Below are 15,958 nucleotides of genomic sequence, written 5' to 3'. Positions count from 1 at the left end.
TGAAATTTTTGAAAATAATGTTTCACCAATTGCAAGAGTTTTAGAATTTACTTCCAAATTTCCTGATGAAATTAAGGACAAAAATCAACTTCAAAGATTTTTGGGATGCCTCAATTATGTGTCTGATTTTTTCAAAGATATTAGAATTCTTTGCAAACCTTTATTCAATCGTCTTAGAAAAAATCCAAAACCCTGGACCCATGAACACACTCGAGTCGTACAAACTATTAAACAGAAAATTCGTCATTTACCTTGTCTATCCATACCACATCCAAATGCCTTTCTCATAGTAGAAACAGATACCTCTGATTTAGGTTTTGGGGGTATTCTCAAACAGAGGTTACCTGGTCAAAATACGAGTCTTTGGTTAGATTTCACTCCCGGAGCATGGAATGAAACCCAATCTAAATACTCTACTATTAAAAAGAGCTTTTATCAATTGTTTTGTGTATTACAAAATTTGAAGATGATTTAGTTGGAAAATATTTTTTACTACGTATTGATTGTAGTCGCAAAAATATTTTGGAAAAAGATGTTAAGAATTTTATTTGAAACAAGTTTTTGCCGGATGGCAAGCACTTTTAGGAATATTTGATTTTGATATTGAGTATATTAAAAGTTCTTCAAATTCTTTGCCTGATTTTTTGACAAGAGAAATTTTGCAGGAAATAAATCAAGCTAGTTCTTATGGGCACTCCCATTAAAAAAAAATTATCTCCGGTACCGATTTCGCATTTAAAAGTCTGGACAATCTTCGTTGGTTTCTACCAATGATTTGAAATACTTGACAAAACTCCTTCTACCCCACCTAAACCATCCAACTTTTTACAAGTCATTACAAAACCAGGTTCTTCTAAAACCGAACCACCCAAATATTTCACAAAACCTTAACACCAAATTGTAACTATTCTTGAAAGCGAAATATTCAATGGAAATTTGGAAAATCCCAATTACCAACAATTATTCCAACATATTTTTCCCTCTGGACAATTTTTCATTCCTGAAAGTTCGTACAAACTAAAAAAATTTTACGAACTTATCCTTTTGGACACTCACTCAATAGAAATTGAACATTCATTTGATAAAGACGTTCCTGAAAAGATCTCCTATTCAAAATGCAGAATTTTGAAAGTCCTTACCCTAACCGACTGGAACCAAAATCCTTATACTGCCAAAAAATTTTCTGTTACCTTTACACCTCCTTGTTTCAATTATTTTGATTATAAGAAAGCCTGGTACTATACTTTTTATCTTCGAAATTGGAACCATTCCTGGTTCTTTATGTTTCACAAAACCAACTCAAAAACCTTTCCCAATTGGTTTTCTGATTGGTGGACCTATTTTGGACTATGCCCAGAAATTCTACCTACTAAAATTATGGAAAGATTTACTATCTTTAAAGAAAAATTACCCATTCTTAAACATGACAAATTGATCATTTTTTCTGAAACTTTTAACCTACCTTGGATATTTTCTTGGCAATTCAAGGTTAAACCCTATAAACCCTCTCCAAATGTAAATTCTATTGTCTGCTTAGTTCGAGAATATAGTGTCAAATGGTGGACAAACTGCAAAGACATTCAAGCTAATAAAGAAACTGTTTTGAAACATTTTGCGGGAAAAAATCCCATGATATCTGGCACGAGCCAATCTATGGGACAATTTAACTTTTTATCGGATAAAAGTAAAATTTTAGCAAAATTATCTGGAAATACAACAAAAAAGGAATTCAAAGCAGCCTTGGAACAAGCTTTGTCACAAGTCTCTAGAGATAGTGACAATGAGGACTCTGGAAGCACTAGTGGACCTAGCTTTACTCCTCAAAATGAAGATGATTGCTATAGACTCGACAATTATGACATTATTTTTGACTAAATGGACAAGGAATCTTTTCCTTTTCACAAGTGGAAGAAAACGGACAAAAGAAGATGATAAGGATGAACAAAGTAATGGACAAGAATAATGGACAAAACAAGAAGACAAAATAAGATGATAAAAATAGACAAAGTGGCGGACAAAAATCTTTTCTTTTTGACAAAGTAGTTTAATTATTTATCTTTTGTAATAATGTAACGGACTCAAGCTTGTTTGAAGTCCGAATAGTGTCCTACTTCTTATTATATATAGATGTAAATTAGATGAAGGGAAGCATCACTTGAATGCTTGAGCTATCTTCCCTATAATCTCTTTGTAAAACTTTCTCTCTTCATTAAAAGTTTACATTATTTACTTACTTCATTTCTAACTATTCTTATAATATTAATTATTTCTCAACTATTACGATCCTGCTCCGCAAATGGTATCAGAGCCTAGATATTAAACTCGTAATATTGTTTAAGGTAGCGTTGGTCAGCCTGGTTTTCCGTTGGTCACCTGTCTTCCCAATTATCGGTCAAGGGTCCCGTGAGGTGGTCCCACTATCCTAAACATTATTTACTTGTTTATTGTCTTTGGTAATGACATCGTTGTTTCAGCGAGTTTTAGTAGTCGAGAAATAGTTCCTCCTTCTTCTTCTTCTACTCTTTCCGATTTAAATTCAAGAATTTAATTGCCCAAGGGTCTAATATCTCGGAAATAGAAAATCAGTTACATAATTGGTCCATCCCTAAACAAAATGTTAATAGTATTTATCGAATTGGAACTTTTGATTTTGCACAAAATTATTCTATTAAACAAACTGAACAAACTATTGCTTTAAATAAATCTCATGAAAATTTACATTTACTTTCGTCACTGCATGAACATATTAAAAGAAATTTAATTTTTTACATATAGGCATGGTTCAAATTCGCTAAACCTTTATTTAGAATTGGATTGGACATACCTATTTTCCTTTGTTTAAGAGATGCAAGACATTTGAATTTTTCAAATTCACTTTTGGCTATGGCTGAATCAAATTTAGCCAATGGTCCTGTCTATTTTAATTGTTATCCAAATTTTTCAATTTCATTATTTGATTCAAATATTTTAGACACTTTGATTTTAACTGTTAAAACTAAAAATATGAATTTTGCTGAAAATTCTAAATCTATAGCTGTCATTTATAGGATCTATTATAAAGTAATGACAACAACTATAGATCCTAGAGTAAGACATTCTTTAACAAGAAATGAAACGATTTTATTTGAAGCTAATCCTTTACATTCCAAAATACAAGTCCCCAAAAGACTAAAATGGAATGAGTTGTCGCAAGCTGGAACTTGGGATTTACAAGAAATTAATAAGCCTCAATCTATAGAAAATAATTCTAGAGTTTCACAAATTTTAGAGCAATCAAATGGTTCTGTTCAAATAAGTTTTTCACCTACTTTTTTACCTTCATCTATATTGTCTACTTTTGAAAATTGTAGACCTTCCACACACACAACACGTTTTCCAAATTCTAATACAAATTTACAAGGGGTTGATTTTGAAAATAGGATTCCTCAACCTTTTTACACTGATTCTGTTAATATAGAACAAGATAAAAATTCTGATGAACCTGTTTTGTCACCTTCTAGATCAACTATGGAAAATTTTTCAACTTTAAATATGATTTTTACACCTTTTGAAATAGATAAACCTTTTTTACGATCTGATTATTACCATATAAGAAATCGTGAAAAAGTTTTATGGTTTCAAAATCATTTTTCGAAGGGGGAGAGAGAGACTATTCAAGAAAAATTTTATGAATATTTAAATTCTGTTAAGGTAAATGTTCCGTTTTTTATCTGGTTTGAAATTTATTGTAACAATAATGATATAGAATTTCCTTTTAAAAATATTTTTACAAATGATAGAGTTTCTAAAACTTGGAATACAACCGTAGGAAATAAACAAATTATTTCTGTTCATCCACCTTTAGAAGAAGTTAAAATAAATGTTCATAATCAGGAAATAATTGCTTCACCCTTTAAAAGGATAAACTCTGAGAATGATGACAAACTCCCTTTATTAAAAGAAATTAGAAATGTTCAAAATTAAAATAATTATACAAATCAAATTCTTTTTACAATTGCTTCACAACTTGATATGATAGAGACATCTAGCCTAAATAATTAGGCACCTAGGCCAGGTGGTATACCTATGAAACCTATTTTTCAACCCCATGAGATTCCTGAACAACAATTAATTAAATTAAATGATAAAGATGATATTTTGAACCAAATAAATTTAAAATTAGCTAGTCTGTCCTTGAAAGATAAACCTTCTGTTAGTGTACTTAATTCTGATAATCCTGAACAAAATGAAGTTAATAATTTAGAGAGTCAATTTATTAACGATAAATTTAAAATAAATAAAATATACCATAATAGAGGTTTTGACAAACCTAGGACTAGACATTATTATCCTAGACCTACTCCTCCAGATGTCTTGTTTGAGGAAAGAGTTAGCTTTACTCAAGCAAAATATGATGGAGATTCTGTTTATAAATGGAACTTAGATGGTTTGTCTGAATATCAGATTTTAAATATGTTACAAGAAATGACCATGGCCACTGTGATGAGCCAGATCTGTAAATAATACTGATAAAAAAATAGCTCAGATGTTAATATCTGGCTTCACTGGTCAATTAAAAGGATGGTGGGATAATTACACCTCCTTAGAAGATAAATCAAGGATTCTAAATGCTAGAAAAATAGTTATAAAAACTGAAAATCAAACATCTATTCAAACTGAAGAAGAAGATGCTGTAGCAACTTTACTTTTTGCTATTACAAAATGTTTTATTGGTGAACCTAATCAATATCAAATTCGATCTTCTGAAATTTTTTTAAAACTAACTTGTCCTAAACTTCAAGATTTTCGCTGGTACAAAGATGTCTTTTTAACAAAAGTTTTCTCTAGAACTGATTGTAACCATAGTTTTTGGAAAGAAAGATTTATAGCTGGTTTACCTAAATTATTCGTTGAAAAAGTTAGAACAAGGATTAGAGATTTTTATGGAAATACTATTCCTTATGATACTTTAACCTATGGAGAAATTATTAATTTTATTAATAATGAAGGCTTAGCTTTGTGTACTGATTTGAAATTAAAAGCTAAAATTAAAAATGAATTTTCACAATCTAAAAAAGAGTTAGGAGATTTCTGTTTTCAATATGGCTATGAACGTATTCAAGCCCCTTCCTCAAAAACTAAAAAATATTTGAAAAGAAAATTTTCTAATAGAAATTATAGAAAGAATACTCCGAATTTTCAAAAAACTTCTTCATCCAAAAACATTTCTCAAAATAAAAATAAAAATAAAAATAATAAAAAGGAAGGTCCTCCTGTCTGTTACAAATGTGGTCGTGTTGGTCATTTTAAATCCCAATGTAGGATGAAAGAAAAAATCAATAATTTAGACATTTCTGAAAAACTTAAAGATCAAATGCTTAATCTTTTACTATCTGATACAGATCCTGAAAATTCTGATCTAAGTGATTTTGAAGAAAATGATTTAAATATTTTAAGTGATTCATCCTTTACAAATACTGATTTTGAAACATGTGAAGGTCCTGGAATTTGTACAGGTCCTTGTTGTAATTCAACTTTAAATGTTTTAACAAAAGAAACCCTTTCTGATCTTTTTGAATTAGTTGACAAAATTAATGACCCTTCTGATAGAGAAAAATACTTTTTAAAATTAAGAGATATTTTTTTGCATAACGAAACCCAAAAATCTGAACCTATTCCTTATAACTTAAAAGAAATTTTTCAAAGATTTGACTCAAAATCTTCTAGAAATTCTACACCTAATATTCAAGATTTACAAGAATAAATTAAAAATATAAAACAAGAAATTAATAATTTGAAAAATGAAAATTTAGATTTCAAAGAAAGAATTTTAAAATTGGAACTAAATAGGAAAAATAAAGATATTGCTGAGTCCTCTGAAAATACGAATGATTCTCATATTAATGAATTTTTAGCTCATATTACCAGAGTAAATTTTCATAAATGGTTTATTTTTGTTAGAATTCTTATAAATGATTTTAAAATTGAGACGATTGCTTTAGTTGATTCTGGAGCAGATCAAAATCGAGGAAGGAATTGTACCTACAGTTTTTGAAAAAATAACTGAAAAATTACATACTGCTGATGGTTCAAGAATGCAAATAAATTATAAGCTTTCTAAAGTTAAAATTTGTAATGATGGATTATGTTTTTACACTTCTTTTATTCTAATAAAAAATCTATCTGCTACTGTTATTCTTGGAACTCCGTTTTTAGCATTACTTTATCCTTTCACAGTTGACACACACGGTATCAAAACTAGATTATTAGGAAAAGAAATTTGTTTTAAATTCATCTTCTCTGAGCAAGAAAAAGACATAAATGTTTTGAAGAAAAAATGCGTTTTTAATGATCTTATTAGTCAAAAGAAAAAACAAATCGCTTTTTTAAACAAAGAAATCTTATCTTTAAAGATTAAAGAAGAGTTAGACCTTAATGTGACAAAAGCCAAAATAAAAGATATTGAGAATCTCTTTACTAAAGACTTATGTGCACCTGTCCCAAATGCCTTTTGGAATAGAAAAAAACATGTGATTTTTTTACCTTATGTTAAAGATTTTTCTGAAAATGACATACCAACAAAATCACATGTTATACATATGAATACAGAACTTGAAAATCATTGTAAAATGGAAATTGATGAGTTATTACAAAAAGGATTAATTCGTAATTCTAGTTCTCCTTGGAGCTGCTCTGCTTTCTATGTGTATAATGCAGCTGAGAGAGAACGTGGTGTACCCAGACTTGTCATAAATTATAAACCTTTAAATAAAGTTTTAGAATGGATTAGATACCTTTTACCTAACAAAAGAGATTTGTTGAAAAAACTTTATGACTCAAAAATTTATTCTAAGTTTGACATGAAATCTGGTTTTTGGCAAATCCAAATTGATGAAAACGATCGTTACAAAACTGGTTTTAATGTTCCTTTTGGTCATTATGAATGGAATGTCATGCCTTTTGGATTGAAAAATGCACCATCGGAATTTCAAAGAATTATGAATGACATTTTTCGTGATCATCAATCATTCACCATTGTTTACATAGATGATGTCTTAGTCTTTTCAAATTCATTAGCACAACATTTCTCTCATTTGCATAAATTTTACAATATAATTAAGCAAAATGGTTTAGTTGTTTCTGCACCTAAAATGAAATTATGTCAGACAAAAATTAGATTTCTTGGACATGAAATTTTTGAAAATAATGTTTCACCAATTGCAAGAGTTTTAGAATTTACTTCCAAATTTCCTGATGAAATTAAGGACAAAAATCAACTTCAAAGATTTTTGGGATGCCTCAATTATGTGTCTGATTTTTTCAAAGATATTAGAATTCTTTGCAAACCTTTATTCAATCGTCTTAGAAAAAATCCAAAACCCTGGACCCATGAACACACTCGAGTCGTACAAACTATTAAACAGAAAATTCGTCATTTACCTTGTCTATCCATACCACATCCAAATGCCTTTCTCATAGTAGAAACAGATGCCTCTGATTTAGGTTTTGGGTGGTATTCTCAAACAGAGGTTACCTGGTCAAAATACAGAGTCTTTGGTTAGATTTCACTCTGGAGCATGGAATGAAACCCAATCCAAATACTCTACTATTAAAAAAGAGATTTAATCAATTGTTTTGTGTATTACAAAATTTGAAGATGATTTAGTTGGAAAATATTTTTTACTACGTATTGATTGTAGTGCTGCAAAAAATATTTTGGAAAAAGATGTTAAGAATTTTATTTCGAAACAAGTTTTTGCCAGATGGCAAGCACTTTTAGGAATATTTGATTTTGATATTGAGTATATTAAAAGTTCTTCAAATTCTTTGCCTGATTTTTTGACAAGAGAAATTTTGCAGGGAAATAAATCAAGCTAGTTCTTATGGGCACTCCCATTAAGAAAAAATTATCTCCAGCCGATTTTGCGGCTAAAAAGTCTGGACAATCTTCGTTGGTTTCTACCAACAGATTTGAAATACTTGACAAAACTCCTTCTACCCCACCTAAACCATCCAACTTTTTACAAGCTGTTACAAAACCAGGTTCTTCTAAAACCGAACCACCCAAATATTTCACAAAACCTTAACACCAAATTGTAACTATTCTTGAAAGCGAAATATTCAATGGGAATTTGGAAAATCCCAATTACCAACAATTATTCCAACATATTTTTCCCTCTGGACAATTTTTCATTCCTGAAAGTTCGTACAAACTAAAATTTTTTTACGAACTTATCCTTTTGGACACTCACTCAATAGAAATTGAACATTCCTTTGATAAAGACGTTCCTGAAAAGATCTCCTATTCAAAATGCAGAAGAATATAGTGTCAAATGGTGGACAAACTGCAAAGACATTCAAGCTAATAAAGAAACTGTTTTGAAACATTTTGCGGGAAAAAATCCCATGATATCTGGCACGAGTCAATCTATAGGACAATTTAACTTTTTATCGGATAAAAGTAAAATTTTAGCAAAATTATCTGGAAATACAACAAAGAAGGAATTCAAAGCAGCCTTGGAACAAGCTTTGTCACAAGTCTCTGGAGATAGTGACAATGAGGACTCTGGAAGCACTAGTGGACCTAGCTTTACTCCTCAAAATAAAGATGATTGCTATGGACTCGACAATTATGACATTATTTTTGACTAAATGGACAAGGAATCTTTTTCTTTTCACAAGTGGAAGAAAACGGACAAAAGAAGATGATAAGGATGAACAAAGTAATGGACAAGAATAATGGACAAAACAAGAAGACAAAATAAGATGATAAGAATGGACAAAGTGGCGGACAAGAATCTTTTCTTTTTGACAAAGTAGTTTAATTATTGGACAAAGTGGCGGACAAGAATCTTTGCTTTTTAACAAAGTAGTTTAATTATTTATCTTTTGTAATAATGTAACGGACTCAAGCTTGTTTGAAGTCCGAATAATGTCTTACTTCTTATTATAAATAGATGTAAATTAGATGAAGGGAAGCATCACTTGAATGCCTGAACTATCTTCCCTACTATCTCTCTTTGTAAAATCTTCTTTATTCAATAAAAGTTTAAATTATTTACTTACTTCTTCTCTTTTATCTTGTTCTATTATTAACTATTTCTCTATTATTCTGATCCTGCTCCGCAGATGGTATCAGAGCCTAGATATTCTGGCACGAGCTAATCTATGGGACAATTTAACTTTTTATCGGATAAAAGTATGCAAATGAGAGAAATGTTGTGCTAATGAATTTGAAAAGACTAAGACATCATCTATGTAAACAATGGTGAATGATTGATGATCACGAAAAATGTCATTCATAACACACAACACGTTTTCCAAATTCTAATACAAATTTACAAGGGGTTGATTTTGAAAATAGGATTCCTCAACCTTTTTACACTGATTCTATTAATATAGAACAAGGATTAGGATTAGGAAATTAAATTAATTATATATATAATTAAGATAAGATAAGATCAGTAATTACTGATTAATTATAAGGATATTTTAGTCAGTTAAAAAATTGTCCATTTCTACTTTTATATATATTAAATTATATATAGCTCTTTTATGAGTATTTTCTTTATCATATATTAAGAATTCATGAAAATATATTGACCACATGATGTAATTTATTTGCAATAATTCTACTAATAAAATATTATAATAATAATAAATACATAAATTAATATATCCATAAAATAAAATAAAAAATATCATACCTTTTTATCTTTTGACTTATTGTCTTTAATTTTTGCGATTTTCGTATTGAGTCATTTAAATTTCATTATAGGTATACATATAGGGTGAGTAATTTATTAATTTCTTATAGGATTAGGAATGTATATGAAATTATGATAGAATTATGATTTGATTATATTAACTATTAATTAATTCTATTAGGATTAGGAAATTAATCACTAATTAATTTTATTAGGATTATAAAATTAAATTAATTACAAATAGAATTAGAATATAACACTGATTAATAAAAATGGTATTTTAATCAGTTAAAAAATTCTCCCTTTTTTGTACTTTTATATATTTATATATATTATAGATAGATAGATAGATTACTAATTTTTAGGATTAGAAATTATTATATAATTAAGAAATTACTTAGAATATCAACTTATTAATTAATAAAAAATTAAAAATATAATTTAAATATTACTTTTTAGAATTAGATTCACTGTTTAATTAGAAAACTGATTTGTTAATTAATAAAATACTAATACTTTTAATTAAAAATCTATTTTTTTAGAATTATGATTATTTATTAATTATTAAGTTATTAAAGAATAAGAAAATTATATATAAGCTTGAATTTCATGTGTCAAAGAATAAGTACAATGTATCAAAATAAAAATATTATGTGTCAAAATATAATTACGCATGTCAAAAATATTTGACCAATTACATATTTATGCCCCTGAACTTTAGTTATTTAGTCAGTTTAACTTTCTAATTTTTGATTTAACCTAAAAAAAATACCTAAACTTGCTTTTCTATGATATTTTAATACTTTTTTGAGATTTTTCTTCACTCAATTCGTCCACATGTATTTCACAAAGATGTTTAAATATTACTAAAAAATAAAGTTAATTAGATGTTTAGATGTAAAAAAAAGTAAAATCTAGGTGTTTATTAGGTTAAATCAAAAGTTTAAGTGTTAAACTGACTAATCGTTATAAATTCAGGGGCATCAATTTGTATTTAGGCAAAAAAGCTTATCTCTCGTAATTTAATATATATATACATATAAATAGAATTGTTATGGAAAGATAATTATTGATTGTTTAGTAAAAATTAGGATTTTTTTGTACTAATGATAATTAGAATTAATATTTTTATATATTTAATCAAGGCCTAATAGCCTAAACAATGTAAATTTTTACGCAATCTTGTTATTTTGGCTAATTCTTTAAAATTATCAATTTAGCCACGATTTAGTAAATTAAGTACAATTTTAGCTTAATTGAGTTTGGAAAGATAATTATTGATTCTTTAGTAAAAATAAGGATTTTTTTGTACTAATGATAATTAGAATTAATATTTTTATATATTTAATCAAGGCCTAATAGCCTAAACAATCCAAATTTTTATGGAATCTTGTTATTTTGGCCAATTCTTTAAAATTGTCAATCTAGCCACGATTTAGTAAATTAAGTATAATCTTAGCTTAATTGAGTTTTTTGTCAAAATCTAGCAATGTGAATAGTGACATGAACGCTAATTAGAAAATAAAAAATCGAAATTGATGGGTCCTAATGGCATTATTTATACATGTTACTTAATTTTAAATTCTCATTTCTTAAATTGCATCCACGTTACCGTCCATGTTGCTTAATTTTGACTAGTAACTCAATTTAACCAAAATTGCATTCAATTGGCCAAATCATGGCTAAATTGACAATTTTAAAAAAATTAGCCAAAATAGAAAATTATCATAAAAATTTGAATTCTTTAAACTATTAAGTTTTTAATTAATTAAGATTTTATTATTTTATTAAAAGATATCTCTACTATTAATAAACAACATATTCTTTTATTTTTACCTTTCAAACTTATATGGTCATGTGATGTGAGTCATCACTATGCAATTCTGGCAATTCCATGCATCACACTAGATATATTTTATATTCATAGAGTATTAATTGATATAAATTGTATATAAATATTTAAGGGTATTTAGAGTTTTATTGATATGTTTATATATATAATATGGTATAAAAATGTGTTTTATCTCACTTTAGTTTTCTTGTCTAAATTCAGAAAATAATCGCCAAAAAGGAGAATTTGAGCTAAAAATGCACTAATGGGCGTTAATTGGACTACGGCTATTAAAGGCTTGAAAATCAGACACGTGGGTTATTAATAGTTTGGACCTAGCTTAATTCATTAAGGCCTAAAAAGGGGGGGGAGGGGAAGGTTTAAGTAATTATTATATAATTAGTGGATACTTATTTTTTGAGTTGTTTAGGACAGTAAGGAATAAACTATAGGAGTTGTGTGTTGAGAAAAGAACTCTAAAAAGAGAATCTCTACAAGGAGTTGAGGTTAATTAAAACGGGGAGTTTTTTTGGCTATTGAGAATGTGTGGAGAAAAGGGTTCTATTATTTTCTGCAAAAATTTCTGGAGTTCATCATCTTTTACATCTAGCTAGCTTGTGTTGCATCATTCTTTGAAGAATTAGATAAGCTTTTCGAAGACGTGGAGAAAGAGGACCAATCTTCTTCATTCCTTGAAGAGCCTTTGAACTTTGAGGGAGTTTTAGTTTTTTGTTTTATGAATCTTAAGTATTTCTATTTAATTACAATGATCGTTGGATTAAGTATGTTAGGCTAAGTCTCATAAGTGTTTAGTTTGACTTTTTACTTATGTATGAACCTTATATATTTTGAGTTTACTAAATGATTTCTTTGCCTTCATATGTTCATTAGTTTCATCTATTATTATTAGTTGACCATCATATCAATTTAGTAGTAATATGTGTTATGAAAATCTTTAGGTTAAAAGTATTAGAAACATCATCTTTACTTTAATTTATGTTGGTATAAGAAACCTAAGTTGCATCATTAGCTTGAATGATTTAGGGAAAAAGATACATCACAATCTCATTTGTTATATTAGGGCTTAAAGGAATTAAGGGAATTACTAAGTAAAAGCTAGACTAAATGTTGTTTTATCATATAATTTATATTAATCATTCTAGTTGCATATTTATTTTCTTTTATTAAACTAAAGATCATTCTCAAAACATCGACTTAGAGTGTTTATATTTATTTTCAGTGTTTTGTGTGATAATTGGTCTTTATAATATATGTTCTACAATTCCTTGTGAAATCTACCTCGTGGTGAGCTTGCCCGAACTACCATTCGGTTCGTACACTTGCGAGTACTAATTTAGACACATCAATAATTCACTTTCCAAGCATTTTAGTGGTGAAATTTGAGACATGCAAGACTCAAAATCTTATACTAAAAAGCATGAAGTTACGAGTCCTCTTCAAGCATAATATCGAGAATGCTGATTGAGTGAGCAATTCAATAAGAAATCTCATGTACAAGAGATATACCAATATCAATTCGATCCAAAAAAAAATCTTAAAATTGGAATAATTTCGAGAGATTGGGTATGATTTTAATAGAAAAGTAGTCCTCCTAGTTCTTCTCAAACCATTATTATATTCTTAAATTCTTACAAATAAATTATACGAACCTAATAATTTTAGGAATCATGGGCAGTGAATTTCACGAACTTAACAATCTTATAGATCATTGCATTGAAGTTAAAAAATAATAATTTCAATTTCAATTATTATTTTATTTTATAATTTGAATTTCAAAAATTGTTTTTCAAAAAAAGGTAAATTTATGATTTTTTTTCAAAAATAGATTTGAAAAGAATTTTGAAAAAAAATAGTTTATAAGAAATAAAAAAAAAAGTAATATATTAAAATTTAAAAAATATAAACTTGCATTTTTACATCCAACCATTAAACTCAAAGGCCCATCTTAATTTTTCAACTTTTTGATTTGTATGTAGGTGAATAAATTTATCATGTATGGTGAGACTATTCTTACCGCCAGAGACAAGGGGTAAGAAGTTGAAGTGTTAAGAGGAGGTTTCTTATGATTTACTTCGTAAATTAAAAATAAATGTTCAATGCATATAATCAATTTTAGTGACATGAAAAAAGGAAACAACTTTGTTATATTAAAGGGTCCCGTCCTTAAAAAGTAAAGGAATTGATCAATTTCTTCGTGCCCGCGTTGTGTTAAATTATACTAGTAAATTTTTATATTTTTAATAATTATTTTAATATTTAATCTTTTAACTCTTTTAAATTATTATATTTTTAATTTAAAAATAGATGTTAAATATAAATTAAATGTCTAATGGATTAAATATTTTAATATTCTTGAAATTTATTAAAATATACTACTAAATTCTTCTGTTTTCATAATTAATTTTAACAATTTTTTCGTTTTATTACTTTAGACTATTACATCCTTCAATTAAAAATAATATCAAATAAAATTAAAATACTAATTTACTTTCATTATTATTACTATGTTAATATTTTTCATGATAGTTAACTCCAAGCTTTATATATATAATTTTTCTAGAATTTATTTATATATTAAAAATGTGAATAAATTATAATTCTTTTACCTAACTTAATATTAATTAACTTGATTAATTACAAAAAATATTATCTTGTAAAATATTTTCATATAATTTTATATAAGGTATTTTCTTTAGTTAAAGTATCTTAGTGCAAATCTTGATTTCTTTAAATTCCTCTAATAATTTATAACTTTAACTTTTAAATATTGAAGTATTTAACTTTTAAATATAGAGTCTAACAAAATTTAAATTTTTTAATTAAAATAATTAAAATCATAAATTTAGATTAATTATTTGAATATTTCTAAAAATGATGTTAAAATTAATTATTAAAGATAGAGGTGTCTATTAGTACAATTTGATAAAATTTAGGGACGTTAAAGTATCTCTACTTATAAGGGTAGAGCTGGTATTTTAGATAAAAATAACGGTTATTTAACGGAAAAATTTGATGGAATAATGTAATAGTTAATGTCATTAAATGAGAGATATATAAAAATTAATTATTAGAAATAAAGGGACTTATTAGTATCATATGACAAAATTCAGAAACGTTAAAATATTTAACCCTTTTTTGAATTAATATGACCATAACAAATTTAGACGGTCTAAAACAAGTATTAATAAAAGTGATTTTCATGTCAAATGCAAGTGGGAATATGCAAAAGGAAAACATATTTCTTTACTTTCTTTGGCAATTAGCTAAAAAATATGTTGGATCATTGTTGATATTTGAAAAAAATAAATTATTTATTTTTATAAAAATTAGCTATTTCCTTATGATAGTTTATTTTATAATTTTTTAGTTTTTTTTTAAACTTTAGCATACATAATATATTGAAAAATAGAATATCTTCTTATTTAGGAAGATTATCACTAATGATTTTGTGATGATTAGGATCATATCATTTCCTTATTTGCAATTATCAGGATAATTATCTAATTTTCTTTATGTTTAGATTATGTTTATTAAATAAGCAAAATTATAATCTTTGTTTTATTTGAAACTTGATAATCATTTTTGCAGATTTAGCGTTTACAACTCGATCTTGCGGCAAAATTAAAGGCTTCTATTTGGATTCAGTTTCTTAGAATGATAAATTCAAGATCTCGGGATTTGATTCTTTTAGAAAATTATTTTTCTTTATTATTATCAAGAATATTAATATATTGTTAATTTCTTACAAGTGAGTCATATGTATCTGATAATATAAACTTAAAGGTCAATTCTCATTTTTCAACTTTATGATTTATTTGTAGGTGAACAGATTGCTTAAGAGAATGGGAAAGTAAAAGAAATCTAAATTTTCAGGCCAATAAAATTAGACATATTTTTTTCTATTTTTGTTTGGTTATAATATTTTTCAAATATTGAAAGAGTTATGACTTAAGGTTCTTTTATAATGGCTCTTTGGAAATTTGAGACTATAAGTATCCCTTCATTATTGATCAACAAACCTTATTTAACATAAAACTATTGCACTTTGAAGTATCACCTTTTGTATTGATTTTTGTTGTATTTATTATATTGTTTTTGATTGTTAGAAGAGCATTAATAGATTTTATAGGTTTTGAATATTGGCCTTACACACTTGGATTGAGTTTCAAAGTTAACTTAATGTGAGAAAACTCTTATAAGGCTATGTGCTTGCCTTAAACGCAAGTTATAAGGTTTGATGTGAACCCAAACATTAAATTTGGGAGTGTGTTTAGGAAAACTCGTAGTGTTAGTAAAATTGTTAGTTAGTGAATTCTCAATCAGAGATTGAAGAGTGGATGTAGGGTTGATTAACAAGTAAATTACTATAAATTCTTGTGTCTCATTATTCTCCTTTTCTTTATCTCTTCTATTTTCATTT

This window comes from Ricinus communis, chromosome 1, assembly GCF_019578655.1.
Source record: "Ricinus communis isolate WT05 ecotype wild-type chromosome 1, ASM1957865v1, whole genome shotgun sequence".
Lineage (NCBI taxonomy): Eukaryota > Viridiplantae > Streptophyta > Magnoliopsida > Malpighiales > Euphorbiaceae > Ricinus > Ricinus communis.
The sequence above is the reverse complement of the archived record's forward strand: the minus strand, read 5'-3'. Positions refer to the sequence as shown.